This window comes from Copidosoma floridanum, unplaced genomic scaffold (genome assembly GCF_036245765.1).
Source record: "Copidosoma floridanum isolate Cflo_tuat_1 unplaced genomic scaffold, Cflo_Japanese_pri ptg000019l, whole genome shotgun sequence".
In the NCBI taxonomy this organism is placed as follows: domain Eukaryota; kingdom Metazoa; phylum Arthropoda; class Insecta; order Hymenoptera; family Encyrtidae; genus Copidosoma; species Copidosoma floridanum.
Genome location: NW_028321896.1, coordinates 20,610,218 through 20,633,323, shown reverse-complemented (window position 1 = coordinate 20,633,323; position 23,106 = coordinate 20,610,218). Strand labels below are relative to the sequence as shown.

The 23,106-nt window shown below is 43.7% G+C and overlaps 1 protein-coding gene across 1 annotated transcript in view; it reads left to right on the top strand.

Moving 5' to 3' along the window:
* The first annotated feature begins 4,521 nt into the window (after positions 1 to 4,521).
* The window catches only part of LOC106641036 (uncharacterized), an 80,687-nt gene continuing 62,102 nt past the window's right edge, over positions 4,522 to 23,106 (top strand). The window contains exon 1 of the mRNA XM_089593330.1: positions 4,522 to 4,630. The gene's annotated coding sequence lies outside the window, so the exon portion shown is untranslated. The remainder of the gene's footprint in view (positions 4,631 to 23,106) is intronic.

Below are 23,106 nucleotides of genomic sequence, written 5' to 3'. Positions count from 1 at the left end.
AAAAATGCGATCCGATCGAGCAATCCTCGATCGATGAAATATCGCTCTTTTTGTTGCGATACGTATCGGATACGGAACAATAAACCTGCAAATATACACACATATCCAATAGCAATGGCCCATAAAATCGAACTATCACTCAATTTAGTGCGCGCGCTGGCGATGATGGAAAAAGCATCAATCTTTTATTTTCCACCAATCAGTGAGTTATTAAAAAAAAAAAAAAAAAAAACTCGATTAAGCGCAGCTGCTGATAAAAATATTTATAATTTAACGAAACAAACGCGAATAAAGTGTGTGGATATATAGCTGTGGGTGGAGCGCAGGGCACCCGAGCACGCAACTTCAGGGCGCGAACTCGAGGAGGCTACGGGTACGTATGAAAGACGGTGGGTGCCGCCTGTCCTCGCGGCGCCGGCGAAATTTATCGGATCGAGCCTTGATTGTTGATTTAGTATAAGCACACCGGATCGAGCCCGCCACGATAAATCACCCGCTCGCTGAAGCGCGACGAGTTTGCCGACTTTGGGTGTACCCGCCCTTTTTCTTCTTTTTTCATATTCGTTCGTTTTGCCGCCGCAAACTGCTTTTTTATCGGTACTTGATTGCGACCACGTGGAATTTTTTTCACCCTCGAAAAAGAAGGGACTTTTGAATTTTCGAACGCGCGTGGGCTTTTTCAGTTTTGAGAGAAGTTGAATTTGATGGGGGAAAAAAAAAAATGTTTGATGCGGACGAGAGCGTCGAGTATAAATTATAGAATTACCGAGAATGTAAGTGTGGAGGGACAGTGGAAATTTGAAATTTCGCGGGACGACCGATGACACTGATTTATGCGAGTTGTATACCCTTGGATCCTCTCCAAAATCCCACGTCTTTCCGAAAAAACCACTCTTCCCGGGAGCGTCGCTCGCGATGAAAAAAAAAGAGATCACTATTGGAGTAATTTGAATAGAATTACGAATTGGTGAGCAAAAAATTGCCACTTTCGCTCGAAAGGGACGAAACCCGGTGCCAACGGGAGACAAGTGCATTGAAACGCACAGGGCGAGCGAGGGGCCACAGAAAAAGCGAAAAGGGAAGCTTTTTAATCCGGTCGCCCGCACCGTCGCCTTCATCATTGTCTACCGGAAAATCTCACGCCTTGTCGTCGACGCAACCATATCGGCCACGTCACGCCCCAATTTTTTTGTTTTCTAATCTACTCGCCGCAAGTGAGAAAATTTCGTCATCGCTTTGCTAACGTGCAAAGTTCGCGATGAAATATTACACATTTCAAGACATTGTAGTGATCGAAAGATTGAACAAAAAAACGAGTTATTTGAAGTACATTGAATCATCAAAGTACTTATTATTTTTTCATCGAGCGGCAAACGCTTTTTCAAAGGCTTCCCCTTTATACTTTCTGCGAGGAGGATTTCCAGTTCCGCTCAAGGTGTGCCCGATACTGCGTGTTGCACTTGACACACTCTATCAGAGAAATGTACTGTAGAATGTATATGCAACATAAGCATACATAATATATATATATTGCACGTAAGGCAAGTGCAAGCGTATATATACATGTGCACGCGACTGCTTCTCCCTACCATTTTCAACCCTTTCAGATGAGCTGTACATGCGAGTATATACACCACTACACCTGCGTCAGCTCCTATACGCATTTCTCATTATTCTTTCCCAGCACCTAACCTACTTCGCTCGGGCGCAGCGACGGAGAGTCGGCAAAAAGCAAGACCTACTTTTCTTTTCCTCAATTATGCAATTAATTAAGGAATGGCCACTTTGAGCGGGCAATCCTCGCCTCCTTCTTTTTGCCGAAGAACAGTGAGTGCTTTCATTGTTGCCTACACCCGACACTCGCGCCTTTGCTTCTTTTCATCCGCCCGTCTTCCGCCGAGATGTCCGCCCAACCCTTTCTTTCTTCGGCCCAAAGCAAAAAAGCCATTTTCTTAACGGCCAGGGGATTGTTTTCGCGCCGAGGGAGGAAATATGGGGCAAAGAGAGCCAAAAAGGGCCATTATTCGCAATCGCGAGCTCGTGATGTTTTCGATCGCCGCCGAAAGTTTCGAGCGGTTGTAAATAATACCGGTAACGAGCGCAAGGGAGTCATTATTAAGTATACGGCGATACCTCGGGGCAAAAAGTTTTTTGATGCTTTCGAAACGCGAGTCTGCGAACGCGCGCACATGGGGTGAAAAACGTCGGGCAAGTACTTTTAACTGGCTGAAATATATTATCCCGACACCCCTTGGCAAATGTACCTTTAGCCCGCTTGGCTGTTGTTCTCGGACCGGATTTTGAATTATGCTTTTTGGAAGAGAAAAAAATAGCCCACGTTCGTAGTTTGCACTCGAGTGAACGAATCGACTTCGAGACGCTCAATACAAAATCTGAATCGTAATTTCGGCGTCAGATCTCGGCGTGTATAGGTATACATTTTACGCGTAACCAGCTGACGCGTAAAATTTCGCTTTTGTTATTATTAAATTCGGCGTATGGATGCACGTACCCGCGGGATTAATTAAAATTGCAAAACCATTCGGATGCTTCGATTAATGTATATTCATGTACACCAAAGCGTGCATATACACTCGTAAAATATTCCGCTATCGTTTATCGTTTTTTAATATTCACGCGCAAGCCGGAGCTGCACGGAGCGGCGTTTTCATCAGGAAATAACCCATCGCCCGAGTGCCAAAAGTGATAAAAAAAAAAAAAAAAAAAGGTAAGTACCTCTTACCATTGTAGACTTTCAGCCATTTTCCGATATCAGACCTGTTGGCGATGCGTAAAAAAAATAGATTAGGTTTACAAAAAAAACTACAATCGATCCAGCACGTGTGGCTTCGTATACACGTTCTCGCGAGGGTCTTTTATTATTCAAGCCAATCGCAGGGCTGCCTCCGTCACTATGTACCTCTTAGGATTTCATTGCTCTCTCTCCCTCTCCCCTTCTCGCTACCCTCTCCACGTGCAGTGCGCTGATAAAATTGTTCGAGTGTTTATTTTTAGATAAAACGGGCTGTGCTTACGCTACCGTGTCCCGGAATTTCAAATATTGAAACCATAAAAGAGAGAGAGAGAGGGAGAACGGAAGCTCGATATACCTAAAGTGGTACTTTCGGGAGTAAAGTCTTACCTCTTAGGCAAATTTTTAATATTGTGAAAGTAAAATCTTCATATATTTAATGGATCTTCGCCAATATACTGGAATATGGGTCTATTATGACCCCGCTACGATAGCACAATCAGAGTGCGAGAGAGACACACCCTCGAGTACAAAAGCAGATCGGCGTAATTACACATCAGGGACAAGAAAGCTCCCGCTATTAATAATTGTAATGCGCATAGTTCGGGGAGGGGGGGGGTACTTAAAGTTGCGGCGTGCATGCCCAATATCCCCCCACAAGGGGGTGCGCTCGCAAATATGCACCAACTACGCACAGCACGCGGGAGAGCAGCAAAAGCCCGACAATGCCGAGCTTGCGCTCGAGCTTAGCTACGAGTATACCCATCGGATATACATGTAACAACTAGCGCCAACGGCACACCTACGTGTAGGTATTCACACAGTGTATGCATCGACCCCCGACATACCCAGTTACAATGACACAACCCCCTTGTATATAGACGTATACGCAGGTAGGTTGTATACATATTATACACATGCACACAGGGTACAACGGAAAATAAGAGGCAGGAAGGGCGCATGCCCAGGGGGGGGGGCCGCGCGCTTTTCTCCCGACATTTGGAAACTATACGCCGGCTAAATCTCGCGCCGATGACGTTACTCGGCCACCAGTCGGCCGAGCGCCTCCGCGTACGCTCGCTCGTGTCCCGCGGCCTCTTTGGGCTCAACGGTCGGTTCGTCTCGTTCGTGGATTATTGCCGTCGCGTGCTGGCGCGCGATGAGCAGCCGACCTAATCGACAAGTGAATTCGGGCTGGATCGCATGTAAATTACACACCCACCGCTGGTGCGCGGGAAAAACTTCTTTTTGTTTGTTTACCGGAGCAGTTTAACTTTGTTCTCCCGGAATCGACGTTACTTACTATTTACTCACACGTGTAAGGAGGAAAAAAAGGACCGATGTTGCGCGCGGATTTCGATCGAGTTGAATGACAAACGAGGCAGACGTACTTACCTGCAGTTATACTAAGGGTGCATGCACTCGTTGATTGATCACTGCAGGCAGTCGCGAGCTCATGTATACAATGCTCGTGTATGTACATCGTGTGTGTGCTGCTACACGTGTAGGTATAATATACTTTTGCCGGCAGCAGGTCCGCGTGAGCGTGTGCAATCACACGCGCGGTCGACTCGACTGATTTTTTTTTTTTTTCCCGTTGGGTGCTGACAGACGATAGAGAGAGAGGAAGGAATAAAAAGAAGGAGAAGAAGCATTAACAAGTGTGAAAACATACTTAGTTGGGAACACGAGCTGCTGCGGTGTCGCTGGAACGTGTCGGTGCATATACGTACATACATATTTATATTCTTGCAGTGTACTTGTGAGGATTGGGGACAAAATAGGGATACCCGAATAGGCGTTCCACGATGAAGGTCGCCTGATAGCTCGCTTCCACCTGACTCGTCCCCGTCGCGAGGAGGAGGCCCTGGAAGCAAAGGTGAGGTAGTTTCATTTACCTGTTTTTTCTTTATGGAGAAACATAAAGCAGCAGACGACGGGGTATTGTTCGCGGGGGGGTCTCGTGCGCCGAGCCATTAAACAGAAGCTCATCGTGCACGTGACAGTATATATAATCAAAACGCGGTGGTAGAATAAGTCGACAAGCGCCCCGTACAACGAACGTCTGGTTACCAATATTCATTTGCATTTTTTTTAGTGGTATTGGTACTTATTTGCACGAAAAATAATAACAACAAATCGTGTGAATATTTTATATGTTCTTTGGTGTATAACACGCTTGTACATTTCGTTGTTTGTTTGTTTGTTTTTTTTTCCCCCCCAAACAATTAGTATAGGTACCGTCCATCCACTCTGCCGGTCTATTCCGAGTGATTGTTATTCATCGAGATGTTTTTCCTCCGGAAACGAAATAATTCAGCGAACCCGCGTCCCCGAGCTTATCCCCCCCTTACCCCGACTCCACTCGGTAGGGGGACAGCAAAATACGAGCTGAGCCTCTTAAATATTGATAATCTCGGGAAAAGTGGATGAATATTCAAAGTCCAGTTTCGTCGAGTCTCCGAGAGCGCGACTCCTCACCGAGTCGGTTTTTAAGCTCGCGACAATACACCGACGAATCGAGGGAAGCCCGCGGGGTAAGTTCGTTAAGTCCGAGCAGAGGGTGACGAGGGGCCAAACTTTTTCGACCCACAAAAACTTTCGAGGATCAACCGCTTCGTGCTCTCGCTGCGGCTGCACTTTGCTACACGTATACGAGGAAGCGGTTTTACTTCCACGCTCCAGAAAAAAAAAAAAAAAAAACTTTTTCTCGTGCTTAATTTGGACCCTCGCTTAAATAAATGAACGTTTCTTGGACCCTCGTATACATCAACCGGGGGCAGTTTGGGCTACATAATGCATATTAACCGGGAAAATTGAATTTCCAGAAAATCGAGAGAAATCCGCTGGCGTACAGTAGACAAAGGCGTGTTTCCGAGCAGTAAACCAATTAATGGCCAATTTCTTCCGTTCCGCGGCGTTATCGAGTTCACCGGGGAGCATCAGCTGCGGATCGGATCTTTCATGTTACCGTTTCGCGAAACTGATATGGCACAGTATTTGAATCCTCCGCGACAAAAAAAGGATTACCGTATAGGTTCTGGATTCGATAAAGCTAAGGGGCCGGGAGAGGTTGCTCAAGGCTATTATTTTTCGGGAAATTTTTTCAAGGGTGGCCAACGAAAACGAGATACATTCATAAAAATAAAGCCGATGATTCATGACTCGCTGGGTAATTACCCCGGAACAATTAAATGCGGTAATTTTCGGGATCATTGGTTGAAAACTTTCATTACTTGCAGAATTGAGATCATATATAAATACCACCATTAATTTGCCCAGTACGATTAACAACCGTAAGGTAATTGAAGGTCATAAATTTACACATCCAATTTTATACAATGGGCATGGACGCGTAATTATAATTTGGAGGCTCGAATTTAAATTATGCGCATATAGTTTTTTACTCGACACAAATTGTCAAATCGTCCATCTAATAGATGCGTCTCGAACCCTGCACATTTATACGCCGTGGTGTATCACAAATTGCGTGATCTGCGTATACGCGAGAGCAGAGTAAAAATCGACGAGGAGGTGGTGGTGCAAGTGATGGCAGCATCAACAGCTGTTCGCCTGCCCGTGGCCTCGTTATCCACTATATGATACCATCATCATTATCGCCACCGTTTGCTCGAGCCTTTTTGATTTTTCTGCTCATTTTTCGCCCCTCGCGCGTGGCAATTCGATTCCCATGTACCGATCGATTGTGCCTTTTCCCGTACAAGTACACACCGTTCAGGCTCCATTTTTTTGTTGACCTATTAACGTTACAAGATTAATCTTTACGAATAATCAAAGTTAAATTATTGTCAAAGTGAATCATGACGACGCGCGGGTGCAACGAAAAGATGGACGGTCCTTCCCATTCGATGAAGTCAAAATTCAATGAGATAAGCACTTTGGCCTGAACAAAAATCAATATCATTTAATATATACGTAGGTATACGGGGCATTTGTGTCCATGAAAAGAAGGAAAACGAAAGTATAGCTTTGGGCATCCATACGTGCGTGGTGTGTCGAATTCGCTTCGAGACGGCATCGGGAGCCCTCGGGGGACGTGTCGCGTTCACGTGTTGGTATGTATATGTTTGGGGTAATCCTCGGATTGCCACCACGTAACCGCAGATGAAAAAAAAAAAAAAAAAACTTCGAGATGGACGGGAGTCACGGAAACGTGTCTCTTCCAACTTGGATCGGTGCTGCAGCTAATTGACGATTAATCTCGTGGTCACATTGGCTGAACACTTTCTTTCTATTGTCCCGTGATTCTCCTTATTTTCTTGGGCTAATTACTAAGACAAAAAGACGCTGGAGACTCGATATATTTTTTGTCCCTTGATTCTGTGAGTAAAACCTGATTTTATGACTCCAAGTGACGTATCGGATGTTGGAATTTCATTTAAAGTCAAGAGTCGGAGAGCTAGACCGGTAATGGGATTTCCATCGGAGGGGGATACTCCGGCATTTGCAGTAACTTTATTACAGCTACTCCAATCGTTGTATTAGTCCGACTCGCCGTAAATCGGGGGGTTTCAGTGATTTGGCGATTTAATCGGAAAATTGTTTCAACAAAGTTAAAAGCACCCTTGACGTAAAATTGATCAAACTTTATGGTATCACGTATGTATGTGGTTCATTCAATTTACTCGACGGTAATAAAATGCTCGTACTTTTCGCTCACTACTATACTATTTTGACGCGTAAACAGATACCCACAAAGTATATCTACGTCTTTTCACAAAAACAAAGACAAAAAATGAGCAAATCTCTTGAACTTTGATCGTTATACTTCAGTGCAGCAGTGTCGTGGGGGGGGGGGAGAAAAACAATGAAATCCAACGCGCATATCTATATATACACGTAGAAGAATTTATTTCGCGATCGAGAAAACTCGTCGAACGAGTCAAAAAGTCCGGGGGAGGGGCGAGCGTCGCGCGTTTCCGAGCCAACTTCCCGAAATGGGCTTTTCTCGCGCGAGCCGAAAAAAGAGAGATCTCGTTCCCTCTAGTGTTGTAAAATGACCGTCTTTTTTATTTTTGGTCATGTCACAAAAAAAATGACGGAAAAAGACCGTCAATGTCCGTCCGAAAAATTTTCCCAACTTTTTCTATGTAAAATGACCGTCATTTTAAAAATGGTCCGGTCTCTTGGACGGACCGTCAAATGACGGTCATTTTACAACTATATAGTAGAATGGACAATTTTTTAATTTATTTATTTCATAATAATAATAATAATGGGTTTGTAGTTAGGTGTATTAAAGTAAATAAATATTTAGGAATAGGTTTAAAGAAAAAAGAGACGATTTATTCATAAACTTTATTATTTTTTTAAATTTACTCAGTTATTTCAGTTAATTAAAAATTTTTATTGAAACAAATTGAACACTTTGTACCATTTATATGATACCAACATATACTTATTGCATTAGAACACAAATTTTTATAGTCATTTTCGACTTATCACAATGGCTTAACAGTTTTTTCTTAAAAATACTTTGTTTTATATCTTATTTCTTTGGAATCTTTCAAGTTTCTAAATATCAATAATCTAAGTCAGTCTCTACTGGGTAACTAAAATTAGAACCAATATTTAACAAAATTTGAGCAACATCCGCTTCTGTATTAAGGTTTTCGTTATCAGACATTTCAAAGTCTTCAATAACCTCATCATCAGGTTCACTTATGATATCTTCTGACTCTTTTTGTTTTATATAATCTTTTTCTCGTAAAAGTTTCAAGTTATGTGATATGTAAGTTATTTTTATCGAGCGCGACGTAGTTAACCTGTTCCGTTTACTACAGTGAATCCAACCTTGCGTACTAAAGTATATATAGAGCTGTAAAATAGAAAGAACCAATTACAATAAAGTAAACAAATACACAATAGATCTGATCATCTGATTGGTTCTTTACACTGCGATTGGTTCTTCCGTACTGCGCAAAGTATATTTCACACTTCTAATACGCACCATGCGGGACTGCCCAAAAAAGACGCTCGTCACAAATTTTAAGTTGGTCATCGGACGGTCATTTTACGGTCCAGGGACCAAAATCGGTCCGTCACAATGACGGCTTTACAACACTAGTTCCCTCTCCTCCATTATGCAGTCCGATGTTGTCGAGAGCAAACTTCTCGAGGCCCAATACGTATCGTATCAACCGGCTGACAATACTCATACATAGGCGCACACCCGCTCACGTGACGCGCATGCACGTGTTATACATATACAAACGCGCTTATTTATCTACAGGGCAGAGGAATTTTCTTCACCAGTGAAACAAACAAAAGCGACGTGCTCCGCGTACCCAACCAATGTCCCCTAATGAACAATTCAACGGATCGGACCTATACCGTATAATTCTCTTTTCTTCCCCCTCTCATTTAAGAACTAACAAAGTATAGTTGCGTGGGGAACAAAAAAATAATACGAATCCTTGTCGTTCGGGTGTGCCAATATCTCAGACACATTGTACCATCATATACGAAATTATTCTTGGGCACGAAATGAATATCAGAGCGGAAAAAGTACTCGCACCCCGTTGAAAAACAAATTATGCATGCGGTGGGGGTGGAAGAGCGCAAGGAGAGGAAAGGGGGATGCCGCAAAAAAAAAAAAAAGAGGAGGCAAGATAAGTACCCGGGACTTAATTGAGAAAGTAATTAACATCGAGCCGGCACTGCTAATGTTTAGCCCGTATACATACCACGTATAGGCGTGTGGGAGGACGAGGCGCAGGTGCAGCGCCTATACGTATTAATAATGGACTGCAGGCTTAATGAAAAAATATTATCTATTGTTCGCACGGCGCGCGAGAGTATTACCGAGTGATATAAATCCCGTATATGCGGTGTGTCTTCCTATATAAGTACCGGTGTACGCATGTATACTCGTGTATGAATGGGTATAATATGTGGAGCTAAAGCCCTTTTTCCGGACTTTGAGCGCGAGATTTCAACACACGCGAAGCGTCACGTACAACCACGCGGAACTTTTATTCCGGATGTAATGCGTGTATATATTAATATGCGAGTTGAGGCTCTATGTACGCTTATTACAGTAGTGATATTACGCTATAGCTTACACACACACAGTTCGTGCGAATTACCCTCGGGGTAGTGGTGCTGATTAAATGAAACGTGCCACCTTGGCATTTGCGTTAACAGCTCTACACGTGGCATGTGAAGACTTAAAATATGAAGCCACCAGTTTACATTAGCGCGGCTTAGCGTTATTTTACATCGATATAAATTTTTTTTTTTTTTTTTTTTTCCATCCACCCCCTTTTTTCTACGTATGACCTCAACATCTCTGCGCGAAGCGGGCAATTAAAATATATATTCATCGCTGGTACAGTTCTCGTACATAAATATTCATATAACACGTAAGGTATAGGTGTACACACTATCTACCCGATGGCTAACTTTGTCTCGCCGTGACTGTATATACATATACATCATGGCTCACGGCCCTTTTCACAGATCATTTTTCCTAATTATACCGAGCCCCCCCCCTTAGCAGATAACATTTACATACAAAGCGCGCGCTCTCGCGTAATCGCTCCTTCCTGGTGATGATGGGATCTTTGTACGAACCTATACGCTGCGCGTATACCTACATCAATTAGTATATTTTCACCGGAATCAATTTATCACGCGCAAAGTTCCCATGCTTTAAAAATCTATTATTAATACCTACACGCACGCAAGTGCGTATGTGTATAATTACGCGATGCGAGCCTTCGATCACGTGCTGAATAGGTATGTGTATCGACGTCGTCGGGCACAGCGAGAGAGCCGCTCGATCAGATTGTGATTTAATTTGCGCGCAGCGTCGACTATTTTTCGCTGCCTATACACCTGATTTCCGCGAAACTGATGGAATCGATCGCCAAACGGTACAGGCAATTGTACCTATATGTATATATATGTGCCCCTCGATGTGCCCTCACGATCCATTCGGGGGTGTACGAACGGAGGCCAAACAGACTTGTAACAGCATTTGCTCAATGAAAAATGATCCGTGAAAAAATGAAGCTCTCGCTGGCTCGAAACATTTTTTTTTTTTTTATTTTGGAAACGAAAAGGTACGAAATATCAAAGGCTAAAAAAAAATCAAAGGGATTGCGCGTGTATATAGCTCTGAGGGTACGGAATAAAGTGCCGTTGAAACATTAATGCGAATTTTATGATCGACGTTGCGTGGCAAAAGAAAGAAAAAAAAGCTTGAACCTCCCTCCGTCGGGTATACCTACGTATTGTAATAAAAGCCACTCGAGCGCTTAAATTTATAACATCCCCTTGGCGAGGGTGCGCTAAATGCACCCGCGATCGACCCGGGACCGCCCAACAAAAAAAAAATCCTTTTACTCTCGAAAGAGTTTTCTCCCCCTCCGTGCACGTGAGATTTTCTGTTTTTTTTTTTTTTATATACGTAGGTATACATACGTCACGGACAGCCTTTTCATCCCCGCCTCGCTTTTGCGGTGTAGGACCTGTAGTCCTGATTTATTTTCCGCCGAGAGTACAGAGGATGTGCAGGTGCACCTATACAGGAGAGACATGACGCAAAGTGATTGAAGCCAAGTTATCCCTACACCATAGGCACGGAAATGATCGATAGTGCGCGGTAAGTAAGCGGGAAATTGATTCGACGGATGTACTCTTCTAAAAATCCACCTGTACACCGCGAATGCAACACAGTTTCGGTAGATATCTCGGCCGCTGAAATATTTAATCGCAATCGCGAGCGGAGGCGTCGACAGTGTATAGCTGCGGGCGTAGTTTCCCGCTATTCGCTTTGGCCGCACGCGTGATTTTAATGTTATTTATGCGCTTGTTACGGGCGGGAACGTGGCTGCATGATTTATTCCAAGTTCGGCACGAAAGTGGAAAAAAAAAAAAAAAAAAAATGTTTTTCCAACGCAAGCAATTCAATTAGCCCCACCACCGAATTTCACCTTCGAGCAAATGATCTCACGAACGAGCCTCTCAAGATCCCAAGAGCAGCCTCAACATGCACACTCGGCCATCCCCAAAACTTGACCTCCTTATTTAAGGTTCGCTCCTGCGATTATGTATATAGAGCACGTGCACCTATACTACGTCGATTTTAATGCCATTAGATCCCCCCCACTTTGGCGAGTGCCGGAAATAAAGTTTCTCGATTGAGTCGTTGCATTACCGATTCAACGATTCGCGACATGCAATCAGAGTACTCTTGTACCCTCTGCTCCGCACAAATATTTAATCCTGCCGCTCTGTAATTTATTTACAAAGGGATACGATACCCGAGGAGTGACGCGTGTATAATCTCACGCTCTGACGTCAGGGCCTTTTTTTTTTTTTTTCTCGTCGTACTTTACTGAGCACCGACTGCGTGCAAGAGATCAACTACAAAAATAGAATCGAGAGTCTGGTATGTGTATTCAGACAAAGAAAAATAAAAAAGCACAAACTGGAAGATGCACACAACGTTATCTATAGCGAATTTACATTGTGGTATGGTCACACGATAGTCGATGATCGGCTGTGAGAACGAGTGACTAACTCTAATTGAATCATCCCACCTATACGTATAAATATATATATGTACCCCGTGTACCATATAAGTAAGCAAACTCGGCAAGTCACACACACCCACGTATACGAACAAGTTTGGGATCGACGCTTGGCGTCGAGTCGCGAGTTCCGGCGTCGAGTGATGTTAAAAAGTTTGCTCACACCCCAGCGCCGAGTGACGCTTGCTCGCTCGGGGGAGAGGATCGGATTAGATTAGGCTTGCTCTGTTTTATAACCCGTTCGCAGGAGGGACGAGTCGAGTTTTTTGTAATTTCATTGACAAAGTGACTGCCGACGAGAACGAAAGGTGGTGAAATAAAAGTAGCGCCGTAGGTGTCTATGGGGTTGTTAAAAGTTTTGGTTTTGTTATGATTTGTTGTATATATGCTGCAGATTATACGTACGAGAAAAAAAAAAAAAATTATACTACTGTAGTGAATGAATCACGTTGTGCTAATTATCAAGAAACTATCTCTGTGTATTAAAAATAACAGCGCTTCCCAAGGTATTGAAGGTAATGCAGGTGGAGTGAAAACGATTGGCGCCAGAGAAGATTAATGTCTCTACGGTCCTTTATTTAAAAAAAGGTGTAAGGCCACGAGAACATGGTGCTGCTTCCCTGTTTGTTATATCCTCCTTGAGTTACTCGAGCTCGTTGACACTTGAACACACGATTTTTTTTTCAATTTATATTTTACTAGAAAAACTATAGCGACTCGATTTATGCAGTTTACTACCTCAAATGCATTACAAAATTCAATTTCATGAACACCTTGAATAAAAGTGATGTACCGTTACAAAAAAGTTCAAAAGTAATTAAATCAGCTATGCCACTGTAAACAAATAACTATCGGGTCTCGGAACGAACGACCCTTATTTCTCCTTAGGTGTAAACACAAAGCAACTCCGTGTTAAAACCTCTAAATTTTAATTTTCAATTCCCAGTTTGCCTAAAGGATCATGTAATAATCAAAGTAAGGAGGCGAAAATAATTCGTCAAAGTGGGGCATTATTCTCGTACCACGGAGCGACGGAGCGAGTCGTGCAAACTTGATGAGACAAAGCCCTCTCGGCGGTGGTGTTATTTCTTCCCCGTATCAGAACCGACATCGCCGTTCTCGCAAATATTTACCCCTCCGGTAAGAAACATTTATTTTCTTGCGGATTTCTCCCACCACACGTGCTCACCCGCACTGGCAGCCATTTCCATGATTCAGCATAATTTTCAATAACCTGCCGTCGTCATTACCAACAAAAGCCCATGCTCACATTCACGGGTGTTACATAGGCAGGGGCTAAATAATAACCTACCAACACACCAGCGTGCCCCCGAGTGAGTTTATTTTCCAAGTGCCCCTCGGAACTTTCGTCGAGCTGGACGGGGGGAGAATTTGAGCGCTGGCGCGTGCGAAACTAGCCAACGGAGTTATATTCTCCCCCCCCCCAGTGCCAAAGTGGCCGCGCTACTGCGTAGGTATTTTTTTCTCCAACCAGAACCCCCGCCCCTGTTATCGTACACCCGTAAAAATATACAGGTATGTGTACCTATGGATCTCTCGCGGGCATTGGCATGACGGGGTCAAAGTGGCGCTGGTGCAAATTAAAAGGTATAAAAGCGGGAGAAAAGAGGGTGGGTAAAGTGCAGGTAACCTGGGCGACGCGATTTATATAGTGTCGAGTATGCACAATGTGAGATTTCCCTCTCTCTCTCCCCTCTCCTGTGCGCCGAGGGCTATGAGCTTGATCGAGTATTTAACAAAAATAAAAAAACCTTAAAAATAATGCATTTTACATTTATTTTTTTAATTATGGCAACGGACGATGATTCAGATGTGTCACCTATTCAAACAACACACCACGCGTAATAGATAATTATATACATAAGAAAGGAAACGAAAGTATAATATTCTTATATGTATAAAATAGATGTATAATGGGTGGTGGCGATGGAGGAGGCCCCGTTATCCAGCAGCAACCACTCGGCAATCTGCATACTTTTGAAGAGGAGGCCACCAGCTGGAGCGAAAGGGGTGGAGTGGGCTCGAGAGCATCGAATCGATGAGCTTCTCGGGCATACGTGGCGAGAAAAAAACGGAGCTCTCGCGACCCCCGGGACTCTCGAGGGTTTGTCCACAAACGAAGCCAGCTCTGGTACACACCAGCGTATACAAGGGCAGTGGTTCGCCAACGGGTGGGCAGTCGATCGATCGGGATCGCAAAGAACTCGGGGGAGAGGGTGTGTTATAAATGAGCCGGGACGGATGAATGACGTATCAAAGGCAACGAAAAACAAAAATCACAAAGAGCCGGTGGGACACCGATAGGCGCCCTCCGTCTCCTCGAGAGCTCTTCCGCAGCTGCTCGTCAACGTCCTCGAGTTTATTTTGGCCTTATCATCCACGTGTTCCCCAAATGTATGTTTTTTTTTTCCCTTTCCTTTCTTTCACTCACTCGTCCATCTCATCCCTGATAAAAATGAAAAGTTATACCTATCCACCCGAGCGCGTGTGCTATTTTTTCTTTCCTCCGTATAGGCCACGCAAGGGCCATTCATGTTTCCAACGAGTGGGTTTCAATTATACCCGACAAAGCTTCATTTCAATACAAAAAGCCCTTTTAATTGGATTCTTTTGACGAAGAGTATGTATGCCTTACCGAGCAAAAAACGCACAAGCTTCCGGTCACAATGGGACCAACGGTAATATACCGATTTATTTTATCGCTTTCAAAAAATTGCAATGGAATCCGCGAGCGTGTCCGAGTGGGATGTATGCGAGTAAGTTTTTTTTTTATTTTCAAAATTAGAAGCTCCTCTACTTGTAGCGGAAAAGAATTCGCTGCCAAGAAGGGAATGAGAAAAAGAAGAACAAGATCCGCACAAGAATGCTCCTTTGAGCGCAAGGAACTCGACCTGCTCTGTCCATTACGCTACGTCGTTACTTCTTCTTTTTTTTTTTTTTTTTGTTCGAGAGAGTCTTTTAATTTTCATAAAATCTGCACAGGGTAAGTATGAATCTTTCGGAAGTCTTTTCTGATCCTTGGAAAGTTTTCCACAAACTCCTTCAGCTTCGAGCATATTGTATGGGTAACGCTGTGTCAACACGCGCGCTTCATTATTCTGCTTATTTTGAAGAAAGAAAAAAAAGTAATAACAAGTTAAACCCAGTGCAAATAAGCTCTCGATCGAGAGTGCAGATGCCGTTCAAAGAGAGATAATGAAAAAAAGAGAGTCAATGAAAATGAAGCAAAGGCAGCTCTCGAAGGTAAATCGATCCTCGGCGCTCCAGTGAAAAGATTCCATTTTAATCGTATTTCCTCGTTTCCCCCCATATTCCTCTCTCAAGATTCCTTCTGCTCGATCTCTCTTGGCTATCTCCTTTTTGTTTTTCCCCATCGAGTCTTTCCGAGCTTCGCTGTTGCACCGTTCGGGTGTACATAGTAACACCTCTGAATAGCTGCGCGAACGAGTATTTATGTACTCTGGGAGGGTGTATCTTGGCCGTTGTTTGTTGCTGTACGTAAGGAGCGTGAAACTATCGACTGCGTGGTGTATACTGTACGGAAAACTCCATTATCGCGACGTCGTTATTCTAGTCTTTACTGTTTTCCTTTTTTTTTTTCAGGGCAAAGGTACACGTAAAAACCCGTGTGCTCAACATTAGAGGTAATGTAACTTTACCTCTCCAAACGTGAATTACATACCTTGACTTTCGCCATATACTCTGGCTGTCTGACGACGTTATACAACACAATACCTACCTTCGTATTGGCTCAAAAACATATTTCATTAGAATATCTCTTGTTGCTTTTTCCCTGCCATTCCATATAGTGGAATAAGTTTCGTTTCTACCAAGTACCGCATCAAAACCAATTCGAACGCGATATTTTTACCACAATCCGTTCTTGGAATTTTCTTCATCTCCGACGTAACGTCACAGAAAAAAAAAAAAAAAATTGGCTTGTCGAATTCACATACTTTGCACTGAAAGCTGATTAAAGAGCCCAAAGCTAACGTAATCATTCGTATACCCAATAGGATTTCGTAAGAAAAGGAAAAAAAAACTATGCCCCGGGCAGATGCAAGAAGCGCGTACTGTATACAAATTAGTGTTCCTCGTGTACATACAATCAAGCGAATCAGATGCACCGACTGCACAGCCGAGTCAGAAACAACAGCGGGTTAATATCCGCCCGTCTTTTTGAGAGACCAACCCTCCATACATATGTATATACTGGAGTCAAGTGCCGCTTTCGCGCCAAGGGGCGAGCTTTCAATTAAATCAAGTCGCAGAATGACGAGGAGGGAGGGCAGGAGGGAGCGAGGGGTATACACGGTAAATGTCTCTCGTCGGAGAGAAAGATGGCCCGTGTAGTCTGGCTCGGACGGCTTCGGCTGTACAGCGGGTTTCATTTAATTTTCGCCGTTTCCGGGGAGACACGGCACATAAATTGCGCGCCCGCCACTTCCCGATGCAGCGCACGGCCGCCATAGGAGGACCAAAGAGCAGTTCACCAACGCGTGCAGTCACGATCGAAAAAACGTTGGGGGATAAATTGAAGCTCCCAATTGAACTTGCGGATATGCGACGAGCCGATAAATCGATCCGTTGATGTATGTATATACGCACTGCGTATAGGTTACAGCTTAAAGGCCTTTGAAAAATTGTACCATTAATTACTCGATCAGCTGTGTCGAGAAGCTTAGAAAAAACATTTCCAAACCAGTTCAAACTGTACATCGATTTTGTTGCTTTTGAAATTCATGCTATTGAAATTTCCCGTATTTTTTTTCACACATTTGGATTTACACTGTTAACACAAGTGTTCGTTTTTAGTCACTACTGGGCTTTGGAAATCGAAATATTTCACATGTTGTCCTTTGATGAAAAAAAAAAAAAAAAAAAAAACCATTTTCGACGTCAAAGTCAGGACAGATATGACGCGATAAATCGAGAAAAACCTTCCCGTCGTTACAACTGGTACGTAACGGTGATATCGCTCGGCGAAACCAACCACGAGCTGTCCAAATGAAATTCAATAAGCCCCGTCTGCCGGTCGCTGTCGAGGTGACGGCATAATCTCGCCCATTGACGTCCGCTCCGTCGTTTACAATGGCGCGGAGGGGAAAAGGAAGAGAACAAAAAATGTAATGGAAAGGCTCCAGCTGCATCAATAGGTGCCCTACGTGTGCTCTCTTATGATGATACGTATAGGTACCCACGTTTCCTCGATTTCCCTTATATTTACCCGAGTTGCCGCGACGACGCGGCCGTTTATTGGCAGGTGGTGGCCTACTTATACTACCAAAGTATCATATACTTACTTGTGTGGGTGTACCTATACCTATACATTTTTTTTCCTCTTGTCGAGTTCGATTTGGCACCGGAGAAAGAGAAATAGAAGGGGGACATTACTACTTAAGACCTATACGTTTGTGCGACGGCGGCAATTGAACAAATGATCGTATTATGCTACACCAGCATATTTGCGCTTTTCCACGGGATATGACGTCCGATTTTTACACGCGTCACTCTTTCTCCTCTCGTACACAGCGAAAAAGGTTTTATTGTGCTCGACGCCTCTTTTTTCCTTAGTTTTCGTTTCAGCTGCGGCAGCGTGCCTTTTTTCGCGAGTAACTGTATCTCACCCCGGTATAGGTATTATTTTTCCCTCTGCTCCGTTCGGTGAATTTCGCGCTTCCTCGCCTATTATAATACACATCTAATAGGCACCGAGGGACTTTTAAATTGTCACTAAAAATGTCTTCGAGTATACATATGTATACCCAATTAACGTTTATAACTCGTGTCTGGCGAGCCGTGGATCTTCCCAAGACGTAATTAATCGGGGGAGGACTTTTTATCAAAGTCCATTTCAAAAGACTCCACAGCTCCCGGTCAAATATAATGTGGTCATTGTTCTCGCCGTGACTTGTATAACGGAGCGGTTAGATTATCCAAATCCAACGGTGACATTACTTATCTTCTAAGCGCTTTGAGAATGAAAGTGAAATTTTCCTCGCTGCGTATTTTTAATACTCGGTAAAAGTGCGTCACTCGGAAAAGTATGAAAAAAAAAAAAAAGAAATTCTCCCGGATGGAATACGCCAGCCCATCCCCGTATTACTTACGAAAGAAAATAACTCCCAGTCAGCCTCCTCCTTCCTCTCTCTCAGCATACACTCCCATATCGTTCGCGTAATGGAGCTGTATAAATATTGATACGTGGGCCTAACGAGCCGATATATACGCTCAAGCCACAAAACGTTTCTCGGACAAGTGAAAATCGATTATTCGAGCCGCCCCATCGAGTGAAATTAGAACTCTGAAAACCTGGCATGTGTCAGGTATTTCAAGCCCATCGATACGTGTGTTAGGTGCGGAGTATTTTTTTTTTTCCTTCACTCTGTTTCCGCGACAAGTAGTGAATTATACTCGATCCGTGAAAAACAGAGTAGCAACCAAGCTTCGCGCGAAGGAAAAAAAAAAAAGAGCGCGAGGCTCGCTCGTTAGCCTTCGCCGAGTTTTCCAATTTGTTTTTTCCTTTGTCGCCGACGCCGCGTTATCACGAGGCTGGTCCTTTCACCTCCTCGAGCTCTCGCACCTCCATACAACGCGTCTTTTAAACTCACGTGTATACGCATACCGTATAGGTGTAATAACAACATTTAAGAGGTACACATATACGGGGTCCACATAGCGCGTTATTTCAGAGGCTCTGAGAAAATCCTTTTTTTTTTCTTTTACAATTATAAGTGCATGGCTCGATATATGCGCCAAAGAAAACGGATGAGTTGCCGATGCTCGTTGTTATTCAAATGTCTTTGATTTCCTCGGGTTTTATTTGAAAGCATCTCGAGCAGAAATACAAGCACGCGGAACTGTACGAGGATCCTTGACCCCCATCTTCCTCCCGCTGGGCTCTTTTTCTCATGTTTTCGCAATCACGTTGACGTGATTTTTCCGTTTGCTGCTTCTCTCCGCGGGGGTTTGCTCTGCTCTGCATTTGTGTATACGTACAGGTATAGATGTCGTTGGGACGACGAGGTTTTCTGAACCAGCCTTATACGGTGGGCGAAATTAAGATAGCGTCTCCGGCATCAAAGTGGATTTTTAAATTACATTTTTGAAAAACCATCTCGGCAGGAGGAATATTATGTATATACTTACTATATAGCGAAAGTCTCGAGGGACCACGGCCGGATGACGAGCTTTTCTACACGGGAGCATAAAAATGCGCAAGTTTCAATCCTGCCCATTAATTAAGGATCTCCCTTGGACTCGTTGGTTAGATAGCTTTGTTTAGAAGTACAACGTTTCAAGCACTGGATTGAAAAATGGAGTACTGTCTATTTTATCAAATCACAAACTCTCGGTTGCATCTCCTTTGGTTCTTCAAAGAGACCTTTGGAAAATAATGAGCATACGCATACGAGTAGGTACGCCGATTAACGGGTTGATTCATCCATTACATCGGATCGTTGCTTTGAGGTCAATTCAAATGGCCCTACATGCATAATACAAGGAAAAGAGAGAGTAAAGAAGAAAGGCACTTTTGTCTGAAAGTCATGATGATAAATCCAAGCAAGCGGTGTAAATTAATAACCTGCAAAGTGCAATCAGCATCGGGCTGTTTCTTTTTCCTCCGAGGAGTTGCAGATTCTCCGGGGAAATGCAACATAAAGCGGTATAGCCGTACGGTTCGACTTGCCCGTAAGAACAACGTGGCATCGCGCGTAAGGCGATTCTACTGTAATTTTACTCAAAGCTCGGTTGGATCGAATTTTTCGTTGTATTTACATTCCGAGGCAAAAACGCTACCGCTAGACTGTGCTAATTCTCACCCCCCTCGGTAGGATTTATACGAACGCGGACAGCCGAATTTATCGCTGCCCGGTAAAAAACGCCGGGAGGGAGCTCGCCCATCGGGAGGCTATTCCACGGCTGCAGAGCGATCCAATAAAATTCCCCGGAAGCAGCAGAGCCAACTAGTAGAGGGTACAATGGCCGGTTGAAAGAGAACTTGCAGTAAGCTATGTTATGTGGGAGATACGAAGGACAAGGGGTATAGCCAATAATCAACAGATGGGAGTGCGCCAATGGAGTCCCGAACGAAGGAAGGGAGGCCGAGGTGGTTTCCCTTGAGCTCCGGCAGGGCAGAAAAAGCACCGATGGTCGCACCTACCTCGGACGGCCCGAAGATTGTCGCGGAAACGACGCGGGTGGGCACCAGCTGCTCCGAGTTTCTTTTTTTTTTCATCCCGGCTCTCGGGTGCTATTGGGCGTGGGGGAGGATCGTTCGTTCCGGTGCCGTTACTTTTGCGGACTCGATGCGCGAGTAATGGGGCAGCCACCCGTTTCTCTCAGCACCGATTAATTGGGGGGGGATCTGGTGTCTCTGCACATTTATTCTTCCCTTGGATGTTAAAAACTCTCGGGAAGTTCCGTGTACATAGGTAACCACAAAGGTATCCTTTGGTGGATTGAAAAAGAAAAAAGGAAATTGCAAACCCGCATTGTTGCAGACGGAGCTTTCACACTGCAAAAAGCACCTCACCGGGTCGCTGTGTCAACATTAGCAGCAGCAGCATATTCTCATTAAGAGCGGAGAAAAGAGAAAAGCTTACACTTGCAGGCGTTAATGTCGAGACGAATGGGAAAAAACAAAAAGAAGTAGACCGAGAGGGTCCTTTGCATTTCTCTTTTTTTTTTTTTTTTTTTTTTGCTCTAACAAATACGTACGAATAGGCCCACTTATACTTTAGTCTCTGTACACGTGCACGCGAGGAGTCAGGAGTCCTCTTTACTGTATCCTCTTGAGTGAATCTTGCAGAGACTCCGTACAGTTGCTGCTTCAGATGCAAGGCTTGTCGAATGACTGACTCTCGAAAAAAGTGCTCGTTTTTTGCTCACAAGCCTATATACGTACGGGTTCTCTTTTGATGTAGTTTCTGCATCGGTAATAATAAAAAAATTTTTTAAAATTGGTACGACAAGCGGATAATCATCGTAGTATGATATGTAAAGCCGAAAATGTTCGTCATTGTCGATCATTATTGATCATTAATGTCTTTGAGGCAAAAATACGCGAGTATCTCAGTTTTTTGAGTTCAAAGAACGAGTGAGTTCAAAAATGATATGCGGCAATTGAAAAATTCTTATTTTTCATGAAAAAAAAAAAAAAAAAAAAAAACCACTTGACGGGTCAGACAGTGAAATTAAGTACTTTTCTTTCGACCATTTTTCGAGTTACTCTACCAAGTCCCCCTGTATAGGTACACGCTTCGTAACAGAACAATACCAGCGACTCCATTACTCATCTTATCCAAGCGTAAATAGAGTTTGCCGTCCGAGTCTGACTTTTTATCGAAATGAATTATGTGTAGGTCCTTGTTCTCCCCACGTACAACATACATATATCAGTTGGGCTCTTCTTCGCTCTAAAAGTACTCTCAGTGTCACACCTACACGCGTCATAAGACCACGCAATTCACTACTGCGGGATAAGTTAAACTTGGGCACAGATACTTTTTAAAATTTTTTATTTTTAATCAACACTTGAAACACAGTGCTAACCAATTATTTTTTCAACAAAAAAATTTATTGTAATTTGAAAAAAAAAAAAAAAACGATGGAAATTCAAATACTCGACAGTACTTCAATATTAAAAATGCACTTGTTTCATGGAAAAAAAAAAACATTTTGTTTTCTCAATACTGCATCGTTAATGGTGATGAGTAAAATCTTTTTTTAAGCTTAAAAAAAATTTTCTTCCATAAAGCGTTTAAAAATCCGTGAAATAATCGTGCCCAAGTTCGGTCTGTGTGTACTGTTACGGACCTAAAAGCACGTACCTAATTAAATACACTAGCAGCCGGAGTTTCATCAACTCCGTAGAAACGCCAAAATCTGAAAACTCGGCAGTAATTTTGTACACAATGCAGGTACATGTTTAGTCGAATAATAAAGGCCATATTAGTCCAACGGGTGAAACAACTACTCGCTCGGCCAAACTTTAATAGGTACAACTGGCTCGGATAGGTACGGCTTCATGCACCGGCCAAGGAAGAGGCACCGAGCAAAGTCACGGGAAACTGAAGGGAGAGAGAAGCCGGGAACTCTGCCATTCCGAAATTCGCATCCGAAGCCGACAGCTCCGCCATTAACTTAACCCTCGGAGGTGCGTGATACATATATGTGTAAACCTCCACACCCACGTGTATGTGTATATAGTATGTGCAGTGGGTGCAATTTAGAGAATGGCTCGGTCGCGCGCTAGCATACAACCCACTTGTGCCCCGGTGCTTTCGGGGCGAGAGGAGATTCGTTCTAATATTACGCGGTTTTCCCCCTCCGCGACGATGACCGTCCATTGCCGTAGGTACCACCGGCCCATTGTTTTCTTTTCTTCTGCTCTATTTCAATTTCCCGGCCTAATGTGCGGCTACTTTGGCGCTCGAACCAACTTACAGCTGCACTGCTATGTTCTCGTAATGGAGTTTTGCAAAGCTCGAGGGTATAGATACTACGTACACGAGGGTAGTTTCGAGGCAAGGCGTTGTGTGATGGTGCTTTTTTTTTATTTCCAAGTGCACTTTGGCTTCTTTTTTTTAGCGCAAAGTTCCAAATCAACCATTCAAACGAAGGAGCCGAGGGGGGGAAAAAAAAACCCGTTACTTGCTTCGATCTAAAACCAAATTGATTTTCATCCAACTTTGTTTCCTTCACGGTTTCACAAAGTTTCCCGCTCTCTGTGTATCGAGTTTGGCGCGTATAATACGTACACAATGTCTT